This window comes from Vespula vulgaris, chromosome 6 (genome assembly GCF_905475345.1).
Source record: "Vespula vulgaris chromosome 6, iyVesVulg1.1, whole genome shotgun sequence".
NCBI classification, from domain to species: domain Eukaryota; kingdom Metazoa; phylum Arthropoda; class Insecta; order Hymenoptera; family Vespidae; genus Vespula; species Vespula vulgaris.
In genome coordinates this window covers 8,892,802-8,914,878 of record NC_066591.1, presented here as the reverse complement: position 1 = coordinate 8,914,878, position 22,077 = coordinate 8,892,802, and the positions used below count along the sequence as shown (strand labels likewise).

Sequence of the window (22,077 nt, the reverse complement as noted above, 5' to 3'; positions counted from 1 at the left end):
TCAATTGTATTTTGAAAGCAGAATGTACCATTAAGTATAATAAAGACAATTAAGATTAATCCAATATCAAATATTAGATTGTTTCCCAATTATAAAAAGTATATAAAAAAAATATCGAAAAATGTTTTTTTATAGATTTCATATGAAACTTTATGTATGTATATATATATATATATATATATATATATATATATATATATATATATATATATATATATATATATAATATAGAATAAATATGGCAAAATTATTATTATACACTACATAATTACCGACTTATCCAAAAAAGGAATTATTAATGGTCACGCTCATATCCATTAATAATTTATTGAAAAAATTACAACCATTAATTCGTATCAATTTGAACCTTTCGTCTTTGACATGATGAATACTGAAACAAGTTATATTTGTTCACTCACTACTTAAGAAGTTTCACGATGATTTCAAAACACTCCTCTGCGTTGCAATAGATCAGAAATGAAAGAGATTGATGTAGATTGAAAATGCAATAGATTGAAGTTGTAGTAGATTAACTTAATGATAATGCAATGATGATCTGAAAAAGAATTAAAAGAAATTGTTATTAAATTTATTATAATAAAAAAGATTATAAAACTATATTAGTTATAAAATTTAAACATTTATTTATCAATATTCTTCTATAGAAGAAGTATATTAAATTTTTGATTATCTTCTATGATGCACTGATTCTAATATGCGATAATTATTTAATAATTAAGAGAGGGACAATGAATTTAATTTGTGACTATCTAATATTTGTTTTATATATAATCTATTTGACTATAAAAAATAAAAGATAAATAAACTCTTATAGGAATAAACACTGACTTTATGACTATTTTGCATACACTCTATTTAAGTATACATGCTCCTAAAAGTTAATTGAAATTACAAAACGCAAATAAATTTAAATTAACCAAAAAACACTAAATATATTTTATGATTTTTCTTCTATTTTATTGAAACAAAGATCGATTCATCCATGATTATACAAACGGCTACAATAATGATCTGAAATGAAACACTAATACAATATTAGTATCATTGTTATAATAAAGAAAAATCATTAAAAGTATATAATTAAAAACTGAAAAGAGATTACTTAAATTTTTATTAATAAGAAGTAACAATGAAATAAATAAAAATATTATAAAATGAAAACACGATTAACAACATATCAACTATTATCTACAAACTATTAAAAACATTTGTAGTGCTAATTATTCTATAATAAAAGTATATAACATAATTAATAATTATGATAATTATTAATTATGCTAAAATAAAATAGAATTACATATTTTCATTGGATAAGAATAAATAAATAAATAAGAAAATAATGTTATTTACTTATACCACAGAACAGTGTGTTATAGATGTAAGCTAATATAAATGAATCAGTTGTCATGGGTATCGTATTATTTTGAAAAAGAGATCACCTATCCCCACTTTCCAACACAGTCTTTGAATTCTTGTACAAAGACAAATTTCTTACACATGCCAACCAAAATAGAATAACAGAAAGTTCTTCTATGCTTAATGTACGTTCTTACACCAGAATTTATTAGAAATTTTTTAACACACTTGTTTACTTACTTTTTACTTACTCGTACTTACGAGAAACGATACAAAATAAGATACGATCTTCACTATACTGTATTGAGTTTCATCAATTTGTAGCTTCTTATATATTATAATCTGCAAAATGTGACAGATCTTTATTAATATAAAATAAGATTACGTCTATACACATATGTATATGTACGATCGAGGTTTTTAAGGAATGTTTGGCAGTTTTTTCGCAAAATAATTTTGAACGATAATATATAATCAGGCTATTAACGATTCGATGTCAACAAGTTCTTACAGAACGTCCTCTTTTGTCTTTCAAATCATATTGTTTTTTCCGACTTACTCATGTACACTCATCTATATTTACTTACATGACTATATTGCGCGCCTAGCAATAACAATCCCGGACAGTCGCTTGTAATGTGAAACAAAAAGTAACTTGAATTTAAGAATTCTACATATATCTGCATGCGTATGTATGAGTGGTAAACTTGTGTGCGTGCGTGCGTGTGTGTGTAACCATATCCGACATAAGTGTGATATATGTTTCATATGTGTGTATGAGATGTATGCGTACGTGTTCATATGTATATTACCCGATAAATACGATTCATACGAAAATCGAATATAACATTTAATATGATTAATCATTATTAATAAACTTACATTGAATTTTCTTAGAACATACGAGATGTATGGACATCACAAAAATAAGAGTCGAAAATTCAAGAAAAAGTACGATATAATAACACGGCGGTAACACGTTTAGACAATAATTTTATTTTCGCAAATATCTCTCAAATATAACTTTGTTTACTCGACTTGCGAACACTATTGAAATCTCAATTAATAATCAATTAATATATTGAACGAATCTATAACTTAAAAAAAGATTGTTAATAACTTGCAGTCATAAAACAACAACCCTTCGTCAGCACACATGAATCCAAACTGATCATAGTAATACCGGCAACGGAAGACCAGGATTTACATATAGAGTGCCACCTCGTGGATTTTTCAATAAATGAATAAAATAAAAAATAAATTTATCTATATAATAAATTAAAATTTCACTTATAAATATTTTGAAGAGAAAATATTTATCTCTATTCATTTTAATCTATAATATAAATTTATATTAGTGTCTATTAATATAAAATTTATAATTGAAATGAAATAGCACAATTTTCAGTAAAAGCCAAAAATCATTGGGAATATTCGATGGGTTTTTAGAAAGAAAAAGTGCAGTGATAAATTTACAACGAAATAATAATTTTTAATACATAAGGGGGTGAAAAAATAACCGGTAATGAAGGCTTTTATGCAAAACCTTCATTATATATATACATTTGTCTCGACCTTTAATTTTCTTTTTTTAGTTTACTGATTAGAAATAGAATTAACCTTCTACAAAGCGATTCTACTTTCGTATCTACAAACAAAATTATATAATATAAAAATTATAAATTATAATATTACTTCTATTAATATAATTATTACTATACTAAGTATGATTTATGCTTAAAAAACTTAATATATGAAATAACAATTAACTTTCTGCTAATAAAACGAAATTTACAAAATATATAGTTACATAAATGTGTAACTTCAAAGCTATGCAGCGTTGATAAAGAATTAATAATCAAAAACACAAAAAATAGATTAGCAAATTTTAACGTCCTAATAAAAAAAGAAACTAAACCTATGCTTTTATACCAAAATTTATTTAAAGTTTTCAAGAAATATATTTACTTCTACTACGTACAAAGAGTAAGAAAAATAAAACTATCTTCAATTCCAAATTATCCTTATTCTTTTATGCCAAATTTTGTCAAAGAATTTCTACCATCTATTTTCAACCCTATATTTAGAACAACTAATAGCAACTGATAATTGCGTAACCAACAGTTATTCTAGGCACTCACAATCATAGCTAAGCATAAATAGGCATAAAAAAAATAAAGCACGATCTATCGGTAGCACGTATCATCAAAAAATGATGCATAGGTGTACACTTAAAGCATATAAATATATCGACTGTCATCACATATACATATGTGATATAATACACTTCTGAATATTGTTATACCCATATATAATATATCACAAAAAATATTTGTACTATTACGCTAATGATCTCGAATTGAAAAATACCATCTTCCATCTTCTTCTAAGTTAGAAAATTATTATTTTTAGAAAAAATTATTTTTAGAACTTATTTTAGAAAAAAATCATATAAATACAAAACATTAATTTTAGATAAAAAATCTTAAAAATAAAAAACATCAATCTTTGCTCATAGTTCCAAAAATTTTCTCACAGTATTCATCACATATAACATTCGCTATAGCTATGTCTAAAAAAGGAAAAATAAAAGAAAGAAAAGAAGAATAAAAAAAATATAAACTACTATAAAAAGTAGTTACTATAATATAAAGTTTTGCAATGATGCAAAAGTTGGTTGAAAGAAATCTGACTCGATTAATCAAATTATATATATTCAATGTGTACTGTTTATGCTCGTGTTATGTAAGCGGGAGGAAAAAAGAGTGGAAAAGAGAGAGCAAAAATCTCGTCTTTTCAGCAAGAAACAATTCAACAACAACTCGAAATTGAATATAATCAAGAACAAATAAAAATCATTTAATAAAAAAACAAAATCTTGCATCTTATTTAAATTCTTAAACAAATATTGTATCTCAACAAAATTTATCTTACAAAATAAATTAAAAAGTATTTTATGAATATTTACCAGATATTTAAGATAAACTTTTCTTAAGAAAATTTAAAAGATGCAAAATTTTGTTAAAAAGAATCTGATTCGATCAATCGAATTTATACATACGTATTATTGAATATATATACATATATTTAATAATACGTACGATATACACAGGATGTCTCATTTGAGATTTTGCACCTAATTATTTCACAAACTATAGCTCGTTCCAAAAACATTTCAAATAAAACACCTTGTTTAGAGGGAAGAGAACATCTTATGATGGTCATAAATCTTCTCTAGATGGACATGTTTCTATGATTCAAGTAGTTCAAAATAAAGAAATTTAAATCAGATAAAATATTATACATTACTAGATATTTCATTTCCTAATCTTTGAATTTTAATCTTATAGATAATATGTTTGTCTTAGATTTCCTATATAATTTTATAGATGAAAGATTGAGAAAAATTGTTTATTATCAAAGACTTCTTATTATTATGTATTTGATACATATTCACAAAATACAAAGATATTGGTACTGTCAACTGCAGATATAGTTAGCCAATTCTTATAATATATAATACTTGCAGAAATCCATACTATATAAAATTAAAATTAATTGGTAAATGGAAATGATAATTGAAATTTTAAATTAAAAATATCTATAATTAGAAATTACAGATTTATAGTAAATCCTTTTTAACTACCGCATTTTTTGAATTTACAAAAAGTGCTAACAAGAATAATTTCTTATTGCTTGTTACAAGTTGCACAAGTTTATCACAAATCAATCAGAAAATGTCAGACTAATATAATTAGTACAATCAAATAAGAATTTGTAGCTCATTGATGTATAAAACAAATTTTATAAAAAATTCATCATTGAAATGGAAAAATTTATAACGCTGAAGGTAATATGAAATTAAAAAAGAAAAAAATGTATAAATTGAAACATTTGAGTTGATAAGAAAATATAAAGATATTGAAGAAATTATTCTTCTTTTTTATACAATGATAGAAAAATTATTTCTTTTTTTTCACAATTCCTTATAGAAAGTTCAAACCTTGGAGAAAACAATAGTGTCAGTACTCAAAGTAACAAATATTACATTTATTATCTAGTGAAAGTCATAATAATATCTAAAAACAACTTTATTTAAAGCATTTACATATTCATAAAAGAATTAAATTATTTGACTCAAAAACATATCCAATTGTTAGGAATATTCACTTGTTTATTGGTAATAATGAAAGTAAATTTGAGAATTATATTTTATATTTATATTTTATCAAATTTTCGTTTATAACTTTATTTTTATAAAAAATAATGATTTAAAATCTCAAAATATACATATGGAATAGAATAGAAAACACTAGTCTTTAATATATAAGCTCTGCAATTCAAGATGTAATCCTCTAAATCAAATAAAATTTTTTGTCTTATAAATGAGCAATAAAATATAGTTATTTATGACTTTCATGCAACTGAGATTTTCCTAGTAGCTTAACTTTACAATTATATTTGTGCTGATATGTAATAAAATTAAAAGCACTAATAATTTTTTCTTCTTTTTATGTTATAAAATGTACTTAACATCTTTATTACGATCAGAATCTCTGATATTTGTGTTCAAACTTTTCAATTTCATTTAAAGCGTTTATAAATCTATATTTACCAATATCTATAAGGATGTGACCATTATCTTTATCTACAAAAAATATAACTTTTAATGTAAAATGTATATAATAATGTATGATTTTTTTCAATTTCAATTTTCACTTTTTTATTTTTTCTTAAGATAGATATGTATATTGATTTATTAAAAACTAAATCAATATTATAAGTATTAAAGACTAAATCAATACTATAATTTAGTCTATTTTTATATATGTTGTAAATAGCAATGTTCATTCTCATTTGTCATATATATCATAGTGATTTGCATTTACTATTAATTGCTTGAGTTCGATTTAAAAATTTTGATTATCGTTAACTGGTACTGTATATAAAAAATACTTCTTTTTTCATTACAAGAACTATTTTCAATAAAATAAACATTTTTTTTAGTTTAAAGAAACCTTTAAATCTTTATCTTAACATAAACCAAATACTATATCTTTTATTTGTTTTAATTTATTTATTTATTTTTAATTTAATGTAATATTTAGTCATTTTAGCTTATCCTTCAGTGAAAACAATGAAGAATAGTCCTTATAAACAACATACAGGTAATGATTCTACTTATGTTTTAAATAATATAATCCACTAGTGTAATGTCTATTTCAATACTACTTGATTGTTTAATTTAGATTATGTATTTCTTATAGAAACAGAAAAAGAAGATTAAACAAATAGTTACAATTTTATAAAACAAAATCAAAATTATTACATAAATTTTTTAAATATCATAATAAAAATTATTTTATCACAAACAAAATGCGTAAAGACATTAAATAAAAAAGATCTTTAATATCAGAGTAAACAATCTTTTTAATATTTAATTTAAAGTTTATTTTGGTTTTTCTTGAACATATTTTTTTTATATATGTTATAATTGAATTTGAAACATTATTAATAGAAAAATATCAAATGTTCCAATTTTAAAACTGTAATTTTGCATTAAGTTCAGAAAATATGTAATTTTGCTGCAACTATTATTTCAGAACAAAATGTTAATTAAAGATTAATTTACTAAATTATGTTATTCACTTAATTTTAATTAACTTCTTATTGTTACTATTTAATTGTTATTAGATTACTTTATCATTGAAAATATGTTATTATAATATACAGAATATTCTTGTCTTTAAAAATATTGATTATGATTGTACATACATTCATTGTTTAATTATTTTTTACTGTCAAGAAATCTCAGATATTACCATTTCACTAACATTGAAAGCTGTGTGAGTGATTCAAGAGAACTTTTTATCTTTTAGTGTTAAAAACTGTTCTAATCCTTGGCTATTCAAAATTTCATTTGAGTACATTCTTAGTTCTTATGTGCTCGTAGTTGCATCTGGATTGTATGTTTTATATCAAGCTATTGTTATAAAAAAAAAATTATTTACAATTCTATTATTCCACATTTATTATATATTCCAATTTCATGATGTAAGTTACACTCATTTAATGTTACTGTTCATTTAGTGCAATGTTCTAAAAAATTTCAGAATCTCAATAACAATATTTACTATACTATAATAGTGCTAATTTTAATTTTGGAAATAAAATGAAAGTACACCAGAAATTATTTTACAAAAATGTTTTAAAACATCCATGTATTATTATAATTCTTTCAATTATTTTATTTTAATCTTTAAAACTGGTACTAATATTATTTATATCAAAGAACTAATTCCAAAAATAATATCATTTTCTATTTTAATGATAAATTTATGCAAAAATATAAACATGTTGATAAATATAAAATAATATGGTAAAATGTATTTCAACAAAAATCAAAAAAATAGCTGATAGAATTGCTGCATATTAGAAACTACAAAAAGTATAAAATTATGACTAACATTAGTTAGTCTTTTCTCCTACTGCCTACAATCATTGTATTTTTTGATTAATAGTTTTTGGATTTATCGCTTACTTAATTGAAATAATCTTAACAGAAAAACTGTATAAGAAAAACCTACTTGTATATCAAAATACCCCACAGTATCAAACTAAAAAAAATTAATCTTTATGATATAATATTATTGCAGTGTATGCTTATAGACCATTTATATAGTCAATATCTACATTGTGACATTAGTGGGCATTACACCTCTGATGGTATAATTTTTCTGAACAAGATCCATTTATAAAAAAATTATTCAAGATAAATAATTTCGATCTTTCCTCACTCGAATAATTCTACTACACCTACTACAATGCTATATTTTTAATATTGATAACACAATCATTGATAGTTTGGGAATTTTATCCTTTTTCATTAAGATTGTTCATCACCTACAGTTTTATAATGGCTCATGCGTACATAACAATCGAGTTAATATGAGTTAGAGTAGGGTCGTGAACTGAAGTCACATTTTTAGTCATTGATATTTATATTCTTCTTTGACGGTGATCCGTGTGAGATATGACGCAGGGTTGATATTTATTTATTTCATGCAAATATATAAAGAATGATAAATATAATTAATTCACATAATAACTGGTATATAAATTTGCGATAAAAAACAAAATTTTATTAAATATTTTGTCAAAATAATTACTAATTACTAATTAGTGATTATATATTATATATTATTTTAATATAAATTAAAATATAAGTTCATTTCTACACTACCTAAGTAGAATTGCCAGAGCTTCTTTCTAATTCCTGTAGAACTAGTCCACTTTATACTGCTGCAACTATTTCTACTATTATTATTATTATTATTACTACTAATAATATAATAAAATATAAAATAATATAATAAAATATAAAATAATATAATATATTATAATATAATATAAATATATTATAATATAAAATAAAATGATGATATAGATGGATGACATAAAAATATACGCAGTAGTAAAAACATAATTCACAAAGTTGAAGAAGATAAGAGCCACAGAAGATATAAAAATAGAATTGGGGATAAACAAGTGCAAAGCACTACATATGGAAAGAAGAATATGGTATGAAGAAAAAATAAACAAGAAAAGAAACAAAGAATATAATTATAATATGACTGAAATATATAAATACTTTGGTTTCTGACAGAATACACAAATATATGGAAATAAAACAAAAAACTACACAAAGCATATAGAAAATTGATGAAAACTAGCTTAATACCTTGTTTAAAGCAATAAACATCTATGTTATACCGATCCTCACATACTTCTTCGGTATTATCAAATAAATACAAACAGACCTAAAAAGCATTGAAATAATAATCAAGCATTGAATAAATAATATCATTACACGATAAAAAAATTAAAACACCAATATGCAAAAAGACATGACCAGGTAAAAAAATAATCCACCAAGCAATTGCACATAAATATAAATTACTCACAGATACAATGTGTAGTTTATTGAATTTTGGATCAATAATGTTGATAAGACTCGATTGTCTTATTGGTAAATACAGATGACTTGAACCGACTAACTTTTGATTTCTCTCGTACTATCTGTAAAGGTAATAATGGATTAGGAAAGGGAAATAGAGTTTAAGTAAAAAGTGTGTGAAAAGAGAAAACGATATTCTTTGGTCGTGGGCGTGTCAAAGTAGTTCATTCGGAATATTTAAACAATCTCATATGTGGTCTTTTGTCCTGGTGATGGCTCGTTTTGTCTAGGAATCTACTTTCACTGTTTATTTATTGCCTGCTCGACATATTATTGAAGACTATATGCTTGATTAAAGATGTCTAAACTCGGACAAATGTGTTATATATCTAAGCATTTTCTTAGCAAGCATCTAATGAGTTTCCAAGGGCAGATATTTTCGATAATGATATATGATATTGTGAATTGCTGAGGTATGTATATGCATCAATAAAAAAGAATATGGAAACAAAATAAAGTATTAATAATACCATTCATAATATCAGCAATAGGCATTAACCAAAAACCTTAGGACAGCACATACAATAACTTCAAGTACACATTAACATACAACAAGAAATGCAGAAAAAATTATATTAGGAACAGAAGCATCTCTGTAGGAGAAAAAGAAAGATAGAGTCATGATCGAATGAAATTAACCGAAACCTCATGTTCTGTTACCAAGTGACAAACCTTGGAATGAACACAACCAGACATCGGATATGATTACACACAATGTTAGAACAAAGATTAGCAGATCAAGTACGAATAACAACTAAACATAACAAAATATCTCAGGATTAGATTACATTAAGCAACAAGTACAACAAAAGAAAAAAAAGAACATGCACAAAAAAAACACAAGCGGAGAAAAAGAAACTGAATCGATCAATCATAGAATAATTGTACAATAATAGAATGACAATAGACAAAAATACAACCACAATACGAATTAACATACGCAATACAGATATAGAAGAAAAGTTTAGACTAACATACATAGAATATAAAAACACAAACACAGACGTTAGACCATATACAATACATACAAACTATTAAATAATCCAAACTTCAGAACAAAAGTAGTACGCATTAACAAAATCATATATAACAAAATAAACACTATCACAACCATGAAAGAACTGCAACTACTCATCTATGAAAAAGCATTTACTATTATAATTTGAATACATACTAGATATAAAAAATCAGAATCAACTAACGTACGGAAGAAAACCACAAGACAAACTACAAAAAAAAAATAGAAATATTAAAAAAAGATATTCAATGACTAAAGAAAAATTATACACACACAGTTATATATATGTCAATTTATACCCAATAAAATATCACACAAGAAACGAAAAATGATGGGAGAATTATCGAAATAAAAAACAATAGTATAATTTAGATAAAATAAAACAGAAATTACAAGCACTAGCCAAATGATTGAGACAATATAAGAAGAAAACAGGCATTCAGTACAAAACAAAAAATATTTTTTCAAACAATTTTTACAAACAGAAATTACAATAGACAAACCACCAAATGTAACAGACGTTGAATATTATTGAAGCAGTATATGGTCAAAACCAATACATGTACAATAAATACAAACAAAAACAAAAACAATAGATCACAGCAAATATTCGAATTCATAATCACACACGAAATAATTACCCGAACGATCAACGTCACTCAATCACAAGAAAATTCCTTAATATACCATAAGTGAACAGTTATCAAGCACGATTTGCATGATTTTCCATTGTTAACCAGATACAAGTCTGAGAAAAAATATAATAATAATAACATAAATATTATGTACGTTATATACATTCTATATTATAATAGTAAAGTCAATGGTGACATATTACTACTCAAAAACTTAGGATAGAAGATTATAAACACATCGTGTTTCTAAAATATATCAATCCTCGAATCAAAAGATTATGAACTTCATGGAAATTAACAATTCATGCTGATAAAAAATTGTAAGCTTTTTCATTTTTTCTGATCAAAAGCTATCATTTCTTTTGATCTTATCGATAACCATTCCAGACAATAAAATAACACTATTGTCTTTGAATGACATATAAAAAATCCTGCACTTGGAAGTGTACCTGTCAAGATCTTTTAATCTCTGCACGCTATTTTGGAGGTGCGTGATGAATATAACATTTTTATATTCAATTCCCTCCATTGGTGCCATACTCATTACATACCTGAAGCTGTGCATTTGGCATCAATGATAGTATTGGCACTAATTAGCTCATCAGAGAAAACCATTAAGGACAATTGAATTGATTTTAATTAATTGTTCTTGACTTATTAATTATTAGATCTCTGCCTGTAATATCGAACACATACTCGGTAAAAAATTCTCTTTTTGGTTCTTCAATTTCCTACCTGGTATTATTATTTCCATTGAAGCAGATATATTGAATTAACTCTAATAATTTTAAACAAAAAGTGTGTAGCCTTCTTTTACATATTGTTCTAAACGAACAGTTTTCGACGCTGCTTATCCCATTCAAATGATATAATTTGCTCAAGACTTTCATATTTCACTTTCAAAGAATTTTTTTTCAATAATTTTAAACACTGTTTTTAGCATACATTGAGTCTTCATCACATAAATTGGATGTCTTAGGACAATCTATATCTGGACCATAATCAACCATCGATAATTTGAATATGAAATTGAAATATCTTCTAAAAGGGATGCTAATTATTTTTTTCTTTTTGATCGAGAATTCGACTTTTTTTATTTACATATTGTAAAATAAAATTGCTCATATTTTTATTTAACAATTTATTATTAATTTCATAATGTAATGCATCACCGACATTCATACTGATAACAGCACTTTCGCATCGAGTTTTATATGAGTCGTATAGAGCAAAGTCAACACTTTCACAGGTGAATATATACATACAAATATACATTCGCACGACTATATACGAATTATATAATTCGGCCACATTATTATCTACATCCCATATGAAATTTGATATACTAACTGCAACACGATGCATTCATTGCTGATTCAATTTCGTGAAAAATACCAATGGTTTATATCATTGTACATGATTGTGCTCGCCTCAAAAAACATGATTCGCCTCGTTACGAATATTTTTTCACAATTCCTCCAGGTAGAGGCTGATTCTTTGGCCCTTACAGTATTTAATTGTCGCAATAACAATAATTCGCAAACATTTTAAATTTTGCTGTAAGATATTTCGCTGTATAATAATACCGTAATTGTTATTTAGACAAAGTTTCCAAATAGCTACTATAATTACGCAATATATGATTGCAGCATTCTGTTCTTTCAACTAATAATTGTGAACTATACGACAATGCATTTATATTAACTTCCAATTAACTGCTATCCCCATCCTCGATCAACTTAGTTTATTTTATACCGAGCATTTCGATGGTACAATGGAAACTTTCTACTATTATGTTTGATTTCATTTGCGTTGTCAGTCCATACAAATTTTTGAAACATTTGTAATCGCAAGTAACTACTTGTATAGGACTTACCCAATGACAAAAAGAAAACAATATTTCTTTCAAACTCCAATATACCAACAATCACGACAATAGTGAACTATAGTGATTTTTATATGACCTGGACCATGATCCATCTGCGATAATGGTGATACAAGAAATACGATCGTAGTTAACTTTTCCGTTTAGACGAGCAATCCTCGCCTTCTTTTCTCCAACTTTAAACATTAATCTGTCGTATCATAAAAAACCAGATACAATAACATGGTATTTGTCCAATATATTACTTGTCAAACATGGCATATTTATTATTGTCTAAATTTCTTCTAATTGTAAATATTCGCCAGCTGTAGATATTATTCTGGATATATTCTAGATACTATTACCGCATATATAGCCTTTTAATTTTATAATACTAGCAAGACTGTTACGGGATTCTGAAATCACATGTATGAAATCCATGCAAAAGTTTATCCTAATCGCAATTTTTGTTTCATTTTTATTCCTTATCTCATTTAAAAGATAAAGATTTTTAACAAGAGATTATCATTTCTAATTTTTAAAAATTAGCTTTTGTGAAAAACATGTAAAAATTATTCTTGAGAATTATCTACTTTTAGACATGATTTTTGAAAAAAAAATATTTATCAAAAATCAGAAACGATAATATCGTATAGAAAATCTTTATCTTCCGAATAAAAAGATAACCAAAATAATTACCAAAATCGAACAAAAATTACAAGTCATAACTCAGAAATATCACATATTAGTTTCTTGATTAATAGTTATGAATGCTTGATAATTCAAGTTTTTTATTTTTTGTTACATACATTGATTCTAACAGTGACCGAGGAAATGACCGAAAAGAAAGATAATTTTATGTTAGATAAATTTAATGTGTGACAGGATAAAATTTTGCCCAAGTTCTTGTTTTTAGTTCATAACATTTACTCTACACAACTAAGAATGAAAAAGATAGAGGATCAGGAAGATTACACACTTATTAAAGCAGAATATATTTTCCATCATACAATTTAGCTACAAAATCATTTACAAATATTTAAAGCCTTGTACATGACAGATGTGTGAAAAATAAATAGAAAATTTAATTTATAACGAAATAATAATTTTCAGAGACTTGAGTCAATGATACAGTAATCATTATTAAGCAGAATAATGAAATCGACGTTATACGAACGAATGAACTTGATTGGTTTCGATAAGAAAATTTTTATACTCTGTGAAGTCCTGTAAGGATCTAAAAGGAGATTTTTCTTAATTAATAATTAGATCTCATTGATCTTAATTTTTCTTCTCTTCTATTTTCTTAACATTGTTCTTTCTATTTTCTATAACATTGACAGGATTGTTTAGCTAATGGATATACCAGCATTTTTTATTTTACAGAAAGTTTTTGATTTATGTCGTGAGCTAAATTCATTGATCGTTTTTCTATGTCTCTTGTATTTGGTCGTTGCCGAATTTTATCTTGCAAAAAAATATTTGAAGATCTACTTATATCAGTGCAGATGTTATATTTTACATAAACTTTATTATCATTATAAAATAGTATAATAAAAACAACAATTATAATAGAAAAGTCTTTAGTGATTTTTATGGTGCATCCTACTTTTTCTTGTGGTATACGCTTCAATGAATTCCGCATAGAATAACAGTAACACTCTTCATTGTCATATCGAGGAAACAAAGGAAAAAAATCGGATACTAATGGAGGAAAGTAGTAGTAATTGTGATTAGATTAGATTAAAAATGCGATGACGTATTATAAGATATAATTCATATCACATGATGCAAGTCCCGTAGATGTATTATAGAATAGCAATGAGAGATGATGTGATGTCATGTGTTTCCTCTTGAGAAAATTCTTCCAGCAACTGTAATAACAATAAACTATATATGTAATACTACTAAACTGCCAACCCCCGTAAATAAATCGATCACCGATCAAGTGAAATGGAAAAATTAACTTTGTTCGTTGTACACAGAATACAAGTTAATATATATATATTTTTTTTTAATTATTGAATACATTACAATCAATTTTCGTTGAGAATTATAAATAAGTTAGGTTGATGTGGTACAATAGCATAGGGAGTAATTTTAAATTATTTACAGATAGTTTTCTGTAAGTGAATGTTGTGTTTTAATTGAATCTATTATGTAGATCTAGACAGTAGTATCTTTTTAATTTGCGAATATGTTCTGCACTGTCCAACAGTTAAGTGATTCGAATGACTGCTCACACGTGAATTATATCTATTGTTTATTATTTTTCCTTTTATTGTAAATATCTTGAGGTTACCATGAATTATTTCATTAATACTATTTCATTATTACATACTAAGCTTTTGAATTGGATTTGAGTTTGAGAATTTCTATGTTAGAATTATTTGCTATTCTTCACAGTTACATCTCATATAGACCCTAATGAGATTTAATATAACTTTCTACAGTAATATTTTGCTCTTTAAGCATAAATTCGAATGTCTACCAGTAAACCAGTAGAACTTTTTGACTTTATATATTATTCTATAGGTTCGTTCTATTGTCGAATGTCGCTTCCAGTAACCAAATTGATGATTTTGCTTAATTTTTAAATCTTCCAAAAAAGGGTGAAGTCTTTTAATCTTCTGCAAGAATTCGAAAATATTTGAAAAAAGATTAATTGGGTGATATAAGTTTGCTTCGGATTAGCTTTCCTAATTTATGGATGAGAGTAATGAGTAAGAATTTCCAAAACTTTAGTAATTTAATAATCTTTAATAATTTAATAATTTTTCTAGGAAGAACTGTATTTTGGAAAAAGATGTGGTAAATAAAATCCTTTTTTTGGGAAACTTCTTAATCGTTTTATTACTTATCATATTGTGTGCTTTTCTGAAATTAAGATGCTGCTGGATCATTTCTTTGAATTCTAAAATTGTAAATAAGTTTTTGGGAAGAGCAATAGAGTAAAGAGAAGTTTTTGGGAAAGGAAATATTCAAGTATTTCTACTTTCTAAGTAGAAAAAAAGTTCGATTATGTAATTTGTAGATTTGTTAGCCTTATTTAGACACTTCGTGCCTATTCTTCTTGTGGGAAGTGGATAAGAAGAATTGTTTATGGTGGATGAGCGAGTGATAGACAAGCGAGCCTTTTAAAAGAAATAGTTAGAATCTACTATGAGAAATAAATTCCTTAAATACTTTTAGAAGCAAATGTTTTCAAAAAATTTCGAAGAATTTTTATCTATTTGTTTGTTATTTTGTTGTACCATCAGATTGTCTATTGCTTTGCTATATTTTTTTGACCTTACATTTTCCACATATTCTACTTATGAAATCAGAAAAATCTTATTTACTTATTATATTAAATAAGAATGATCGGACTGCATTTATTATGTTGTTACTCAAATATTCCACTACTGCATCAATTTCTTTGTTTGTTTTTAACAGAACTAAGGCAAAAGTTGAGTTATTAAAAGCTGCAATAACAGTTACCATAAAAATGATGCCAGTTTGTGACTTTGTTGTAAATAGTTACATTTACTCAATTTTTCATAAAAGTTAAATTAATTGTTGCAATAACAAATGATTAGTTTGAAGAGAGTTTAAAAAAGATCTGATTTTAGTATATCTTAAAGAAATGTTATTGATTATAAAAAGATTTGGCAATTTATTTGTATTAATTGACCAATATGCAGGTTTGTTTTTTATGATTCATTGAGGATACAATTAAGCTTTAAAACATTAAAGTCTCCTCTTACGATGAATTTATTATTCAAGCTTTCTAAAAAGTTCTTAAAGTCCTCGTTAGACATACTATGTCTGGGTGGACAGTATAATACTAGTAATTAGAATATGCCGATTTTCTATTACCACATTCGCTGTGTAGAGTTAGTCCATTTTATACGAAAGAAATTTATAGTACTTCATATTGGATTTGATAATAATTATAGTGCTATCATGAATCCTGTCACTAGGATATCGTTTGCAATATATTTCATACCTATTTATTTTCAAAAAATTTGTATTGGTAAAATGAGTTTCAAAAATGAGCAGTATATTTATTCCTTGATTATTTAAAAAGAATTCTAATTCGTTTTTATGCTCTGCTAGTCCATTGGTATTCCAAAAAGCTATCCAGAAGGGTTTCAGTTTGATATATTACATGTTAATTTGTTTATTACAATTGTTAGTAATGACAGCATATGAATAATTTGTTCTGTCTGTTTTTCAATTAATTTTCCCAGTTTGTGGAAATTTTTGAATTGGATATATAAACTGGCAGAGCTATTATATTATTATTGTATACCTTTACTTTAATTTTATTTTCATGAACCAATGGAGGAAATCAAGGGATGATTTGCTTTTTAAAGAATGCATTTTATAAAAGCATACCACTTTTTCGCGTTTATTTCTGTGTTATAGGTCTAAATATTAATTTACAGTAATAATTACGATTGTAATATTTCTGTGACTTTTATCTTTGCATTGGACAATCTTTCTTTTTTTATGAGATGATTCAATGTTGATTATGGAATTTATTAATTGGTTTATGTATATTACTTTGTTAAATAAACAAAAATAATGGACTTTTTGTGATACTATGCTTTATGTTGCTAATATTAATTACTTCATGACCATATTCAAAAAATTTAAGTTTTAGTTCTAAATTTGCTGAATGATGGATTTTACGAGGAACAATACAAAAGAATCTTTCCTGTTTTAGTTAAAATATATGAAAGATAACATTGAATTTATTGAATTTATTATTATTATTATTAAAATGTATGAAAGATAGTATTGAGTTTATTGAATTTATTATTTATTATTATTTGTATATTGATAACATTGCTGAAAAAGATTGGTAGAAGAGGATTTTTTGTGGATGTTGACTCGTTAGCTTTTCAATGTCTTCCATAGAATTTTAAATAAAATTTAGTAATGTGAATCTATTTGAACTACTAATAGAGTTTTTCAATGGCTTGTTTATGATTGTGTTTATGTTTCTCTCTTGTTATTATTGCGTGATTTGTCTGTTAAATCATGCTATTTTTCTACCACAAAGGTAGTAGATTATTATAATGTAAATTTTAATCAAGAATACTTGACTGATTTTCTTGAGCCATCTTTGAACTAACTTTGTACAATTTCGAAACTATCGAAAACCTTTAAAGTTGATTGCAATTCAGTAACATAACTCTTCACGTGTATTTCATTTATATCTTGGTTCATTTACCTTGTTAGCAGAACTATATTTGTAAATTTTGCAGAACACGATCACACATTTCAAACACTACGACAGCAGAATACAAACTAAGGATTAATATAAAACTGAATTATACAAACATAAAAGTATAATATAACATAAATAAAATTATAAGTTGTACTCATTTATAAATGTTTTTCTATGATCAACAAATATATTAAAAAAGAAAGTAAGAATTGAAGATGATTTGTTAATAATAAATAATAGTAATAATAGTAAAGTAATTTAATAAGACTAGGTAAGTAATATTCACAGAATATAAAATTAAAAATAAAAATTAAACTATAGAATTATATTTCTTCAAAAAAATATGTTACGCACACATTAATTATAGATATAAAAAGAAAGAAAAAATAAAGATAATGAGTAAAGTAGTAAGTTCATTGTGTCATTAAAAATAAACTGCATCTGTCCCTTTGCACCTCATATAAGTCAATCGTGATGTGAACACACTATCCGAACTCGTCTTCTGGAAGTTTCTGTTTGCATTCAAGAAACTTATAATCCAAATGTCTGTATCTTCGGAAGAACCATGAGAGAACGGCGACAAACTTTAATTAATAATAATAAAATAATAAAATAATAATAAATAATAATAAAATAATAAGAAATAATGATAAGTAATAATAATAAAATTAATTAAAAGTTCGTTAGAGAAAAAGTTTGTAATTAATTCAATGAGTTTCTTTCTTTACATTAAGAATCCCGATTTTCTTTATACAATCTATTCGAGTATTATACTGAATATATTACTTTCCTGTTTCAAAAAGATTATTAAATATAATTAACATTTTATTAATGAAATGTATACGAAATGGAATACAAAAATAACAATACGAAGTAACAATAATCACTAATAATTATTGATAGTCTGTAATAATTATTAATTATTAAATACATGATACATCATTGCTTAAATTTAATCCGTGAACATTTAATTATTTTTAACGTACAATCAAATACTTCAGAAAATTTAAATTAATTATACATTATTACCATTTATTAGACAAAAATATATTAAATAATATAAATATTTCTATTACACTCTCTATCTATCTTCTCCTCTCTATCTCTCTCTTTCTTCTTCTTCTGTTTTCCCTTTTACTCTTTTCTTATTTTATCCCATCCTCTGCTCCCTCATTTCTCTTTACAACCTCCCTCTTTTTATAACATTACAATTGATCAATCTTTCTTTGATAATATAAATGAGACAGAAATACCAAAAAATGAAGTAAGTCAAGATATTTCTATAAAAGAGAGTCTTATTGGATAACAACAAACATACCATGGAATGATGAAAAATATTTTCGGATAGCAGCAGGAATACATAGCATACTATTCGATGAACTTGCAGAATTATTTTTTTCTAGTATTTCTAAAGTATATTGCCAATCTAAAGTATATAACAAATAGCTATGTGTTACACATTTGATGGCTACAAGTGAACTGAAATAATCAAACCTTTGTGAAGTAACCCCATATCATTTGCTTCATGTGACAATGAAAATAACGAGACTAAGAGTCCGTGATTCTCTTACAATCATTTTCAAATATATCGATAAAAATTCTATGATATGAAACGTGATAAAAGAATACATCGATCATTGCTTAGTAATTCTGCTTTAGATAAATATTAAATTTAAGTTAGTACTAGACTGAACAAAAGCGTAACTTATTCACCATGATAAGATAATTGGGAAAATTTATGATGTTCTTAATATTAATAATAAAAGCTTATGAGATTGAATTAGTTCATTTACTTCAAATCTTATATAAATTAAAAAATAACGGCAATGAGATTTAAAAAAAAAATGATGTCTCAATTGAGTTATATTCAGAAAAACAACCTGATTAATAAAGTCGCAGTTACCTGTGCAATATTTTAATAAATTTATGAACTTACATACTAATAACTGCTGCAATCGAAGAAGAGCAGTCTATTCGAAATTCAACTTGTATATGAATAAGAAACTATAAAATCCAGAATTACTATCAATGCAGTATTTAAACAATCAAAAATTTGCAGTTTAAATATCATATTTCAGTTATCATAAGCCAGTAGTATTTTTGTTGGATCATAATAAAATAGACATGTCCGGAAAATAATAGTATATGTAAAGAAATATATAAAGAAATATATAAAAAAAAAATGTAAAAATAGTATATATAAATAAATATTATTCGATTAAATTGGAATATTTTTACGAAAAAATGAATGTATAATCGATTCCACAAGTTTCATTTCTAACAAGTGTGGCGATTAAGCACCCACTTTCTTATATTCTCAAATTATATTGTATAGTTATGTTAAATATGACAGAAACGTTCAATTTACGAGCATCATCGAATCATTCCGAATAGAATTTTCCATACAATTGATATGAGATAAGAATAAATGGTCAATAAGGTTGGAATCGGGATTTTGTAAATCAAGGACAAATTTTTTTAAAGAGTAGTCAGTGAATGATTAAATATAAAATATTCGATGAAATTGCTTTTTTTCTATCCAAAAATTATAAAAAAAAAAAAAATGACATTTCTCGTATACCTACCTTACAGCTAATTCACGAATCATTTGAAATAATAAAGAAACTTCACACAACAATCAAGATAAAAACTTTGTTACGCTACGAAGAGAAAAAAAATAAAAAGTCAAGTAAGAATATTAATAAATTTCACAAATTATAATGACAATGACGAAAGTATGCTCATAATTTTTCATCTTCATGATGTTGGCTAACGTTAAAGGTGTATATATTATATATTTTCTTACCTTCTCTCTATACGCACGACTGTTTCTATGCTTTACCTAATATCTATCTTGTGTTTCATTTTTGTTTTTTTAAGAAAATTACTTTGCTAAGAATGTTCGAAGTTCCGTATAATGTAGCATTTACAAGGAGATATGTATATAAAGAGAAACATAAAGGGAGATAGATTGGAAAAGTAGAAAACACGATTCCGAGGTTCTATTTCATAAAAGTGTAATATTTCAGTGCTTTGAAATTTATGGAACAAAGGCACGAGCAAAGGGAATAAAATCATTTATCGAGCAAGATTTCAATTTATATATAATATTTGTTTGTTTTTTTTTTGGTCCTTCACAAGTCATTTTCAACGTCACTATTTTCCTTTTGGGATTACTTCTTTTTAAGTTTGTTTTTTATTTGTCTATCATTTTTCTATTACTGGATAATTCTCTACCTACAAAATTATAAGTAGTATAATTATAAAATTATTAGATGTATAATTATTAATTAAAGATTTAAAATTGTCATTGCTCTTACCTTTTAAAAGATTAATATAGATTCATTATTTCTACTGCAAATTTATTTTCATCGATTTATTACTTATATGTATATATATAAATATATGTACAAAATCATGGTATATAAAAATAAATATAAAATTAATAATATGTATTTCAAACTAAGCAATTATTTTATTGAACTCGTATTTTAATAAAAATTTAAGTGTAATTACAAAAAGAATAAATTGGTTGATTATATCTGTTTACATCGATACAATAAAAAAAAAAACTGACGTTATCATTCGACCTTGAATTTATGATTCTTGAATTACGAATCTAGATATATGTCATTGAACTAAACTTTAGTTACAAGATTTCTCCGTTTCTAATATATAAAATATAAAGAAAAATATAAATTTTTAGTAAAATTTAATAATATCACGGAAAGATGTATTTTCTTAATTTTGCCATAAAATCATCTGTCTAAATCTCATTAAAATGTTATCGTAGTTTTTCCATGTGAGCATCGCGAAACGTATTTCTTTGCACTTGGAATGGATCACAAAATTTAAACATCATCAGTTTACGCATATAAATAAGCAGACAATCGTCTACGAAAACGAGCACACACCATTCAATGATATGTTTTAACATTTCTGTATATC

General features: G+C 25.1%; 1 long non-coding RNA gene across 2 annotated transcripts; it reads right to left on the bottom strand.

The window, feature by feature from the left end:
* Positions 1 to 1,337: 1,337 nt before the first annotated feature.
* On the bottom strand, positions 1,338 to 20,907 carry LOC127064360 (uncharacterized). 2 transcript variants are annotated; one of them, XR_007781658.1, is made up of 4 exons: positions 20,715 to 20,907; positions 11,054 to 11,160; positions 9,342 to 9,456; positions 1,338 to 2,007 (listed from the first exon to the last, which is right to left on the bottom strand). It is a non-coding gene; the product is annotated as an uncharacterized LOC127064360 (long non-coding RNA). The 2 variants fall into 2 exon arrangements; XR_007781659.1 differs by lacking the exon at positions 20,715 to 20,907 and adding an exon at positions 12,924 to 12,994.
* Positions 20,908 to 22,077: the final 1,170 nt, after the last annotated feature.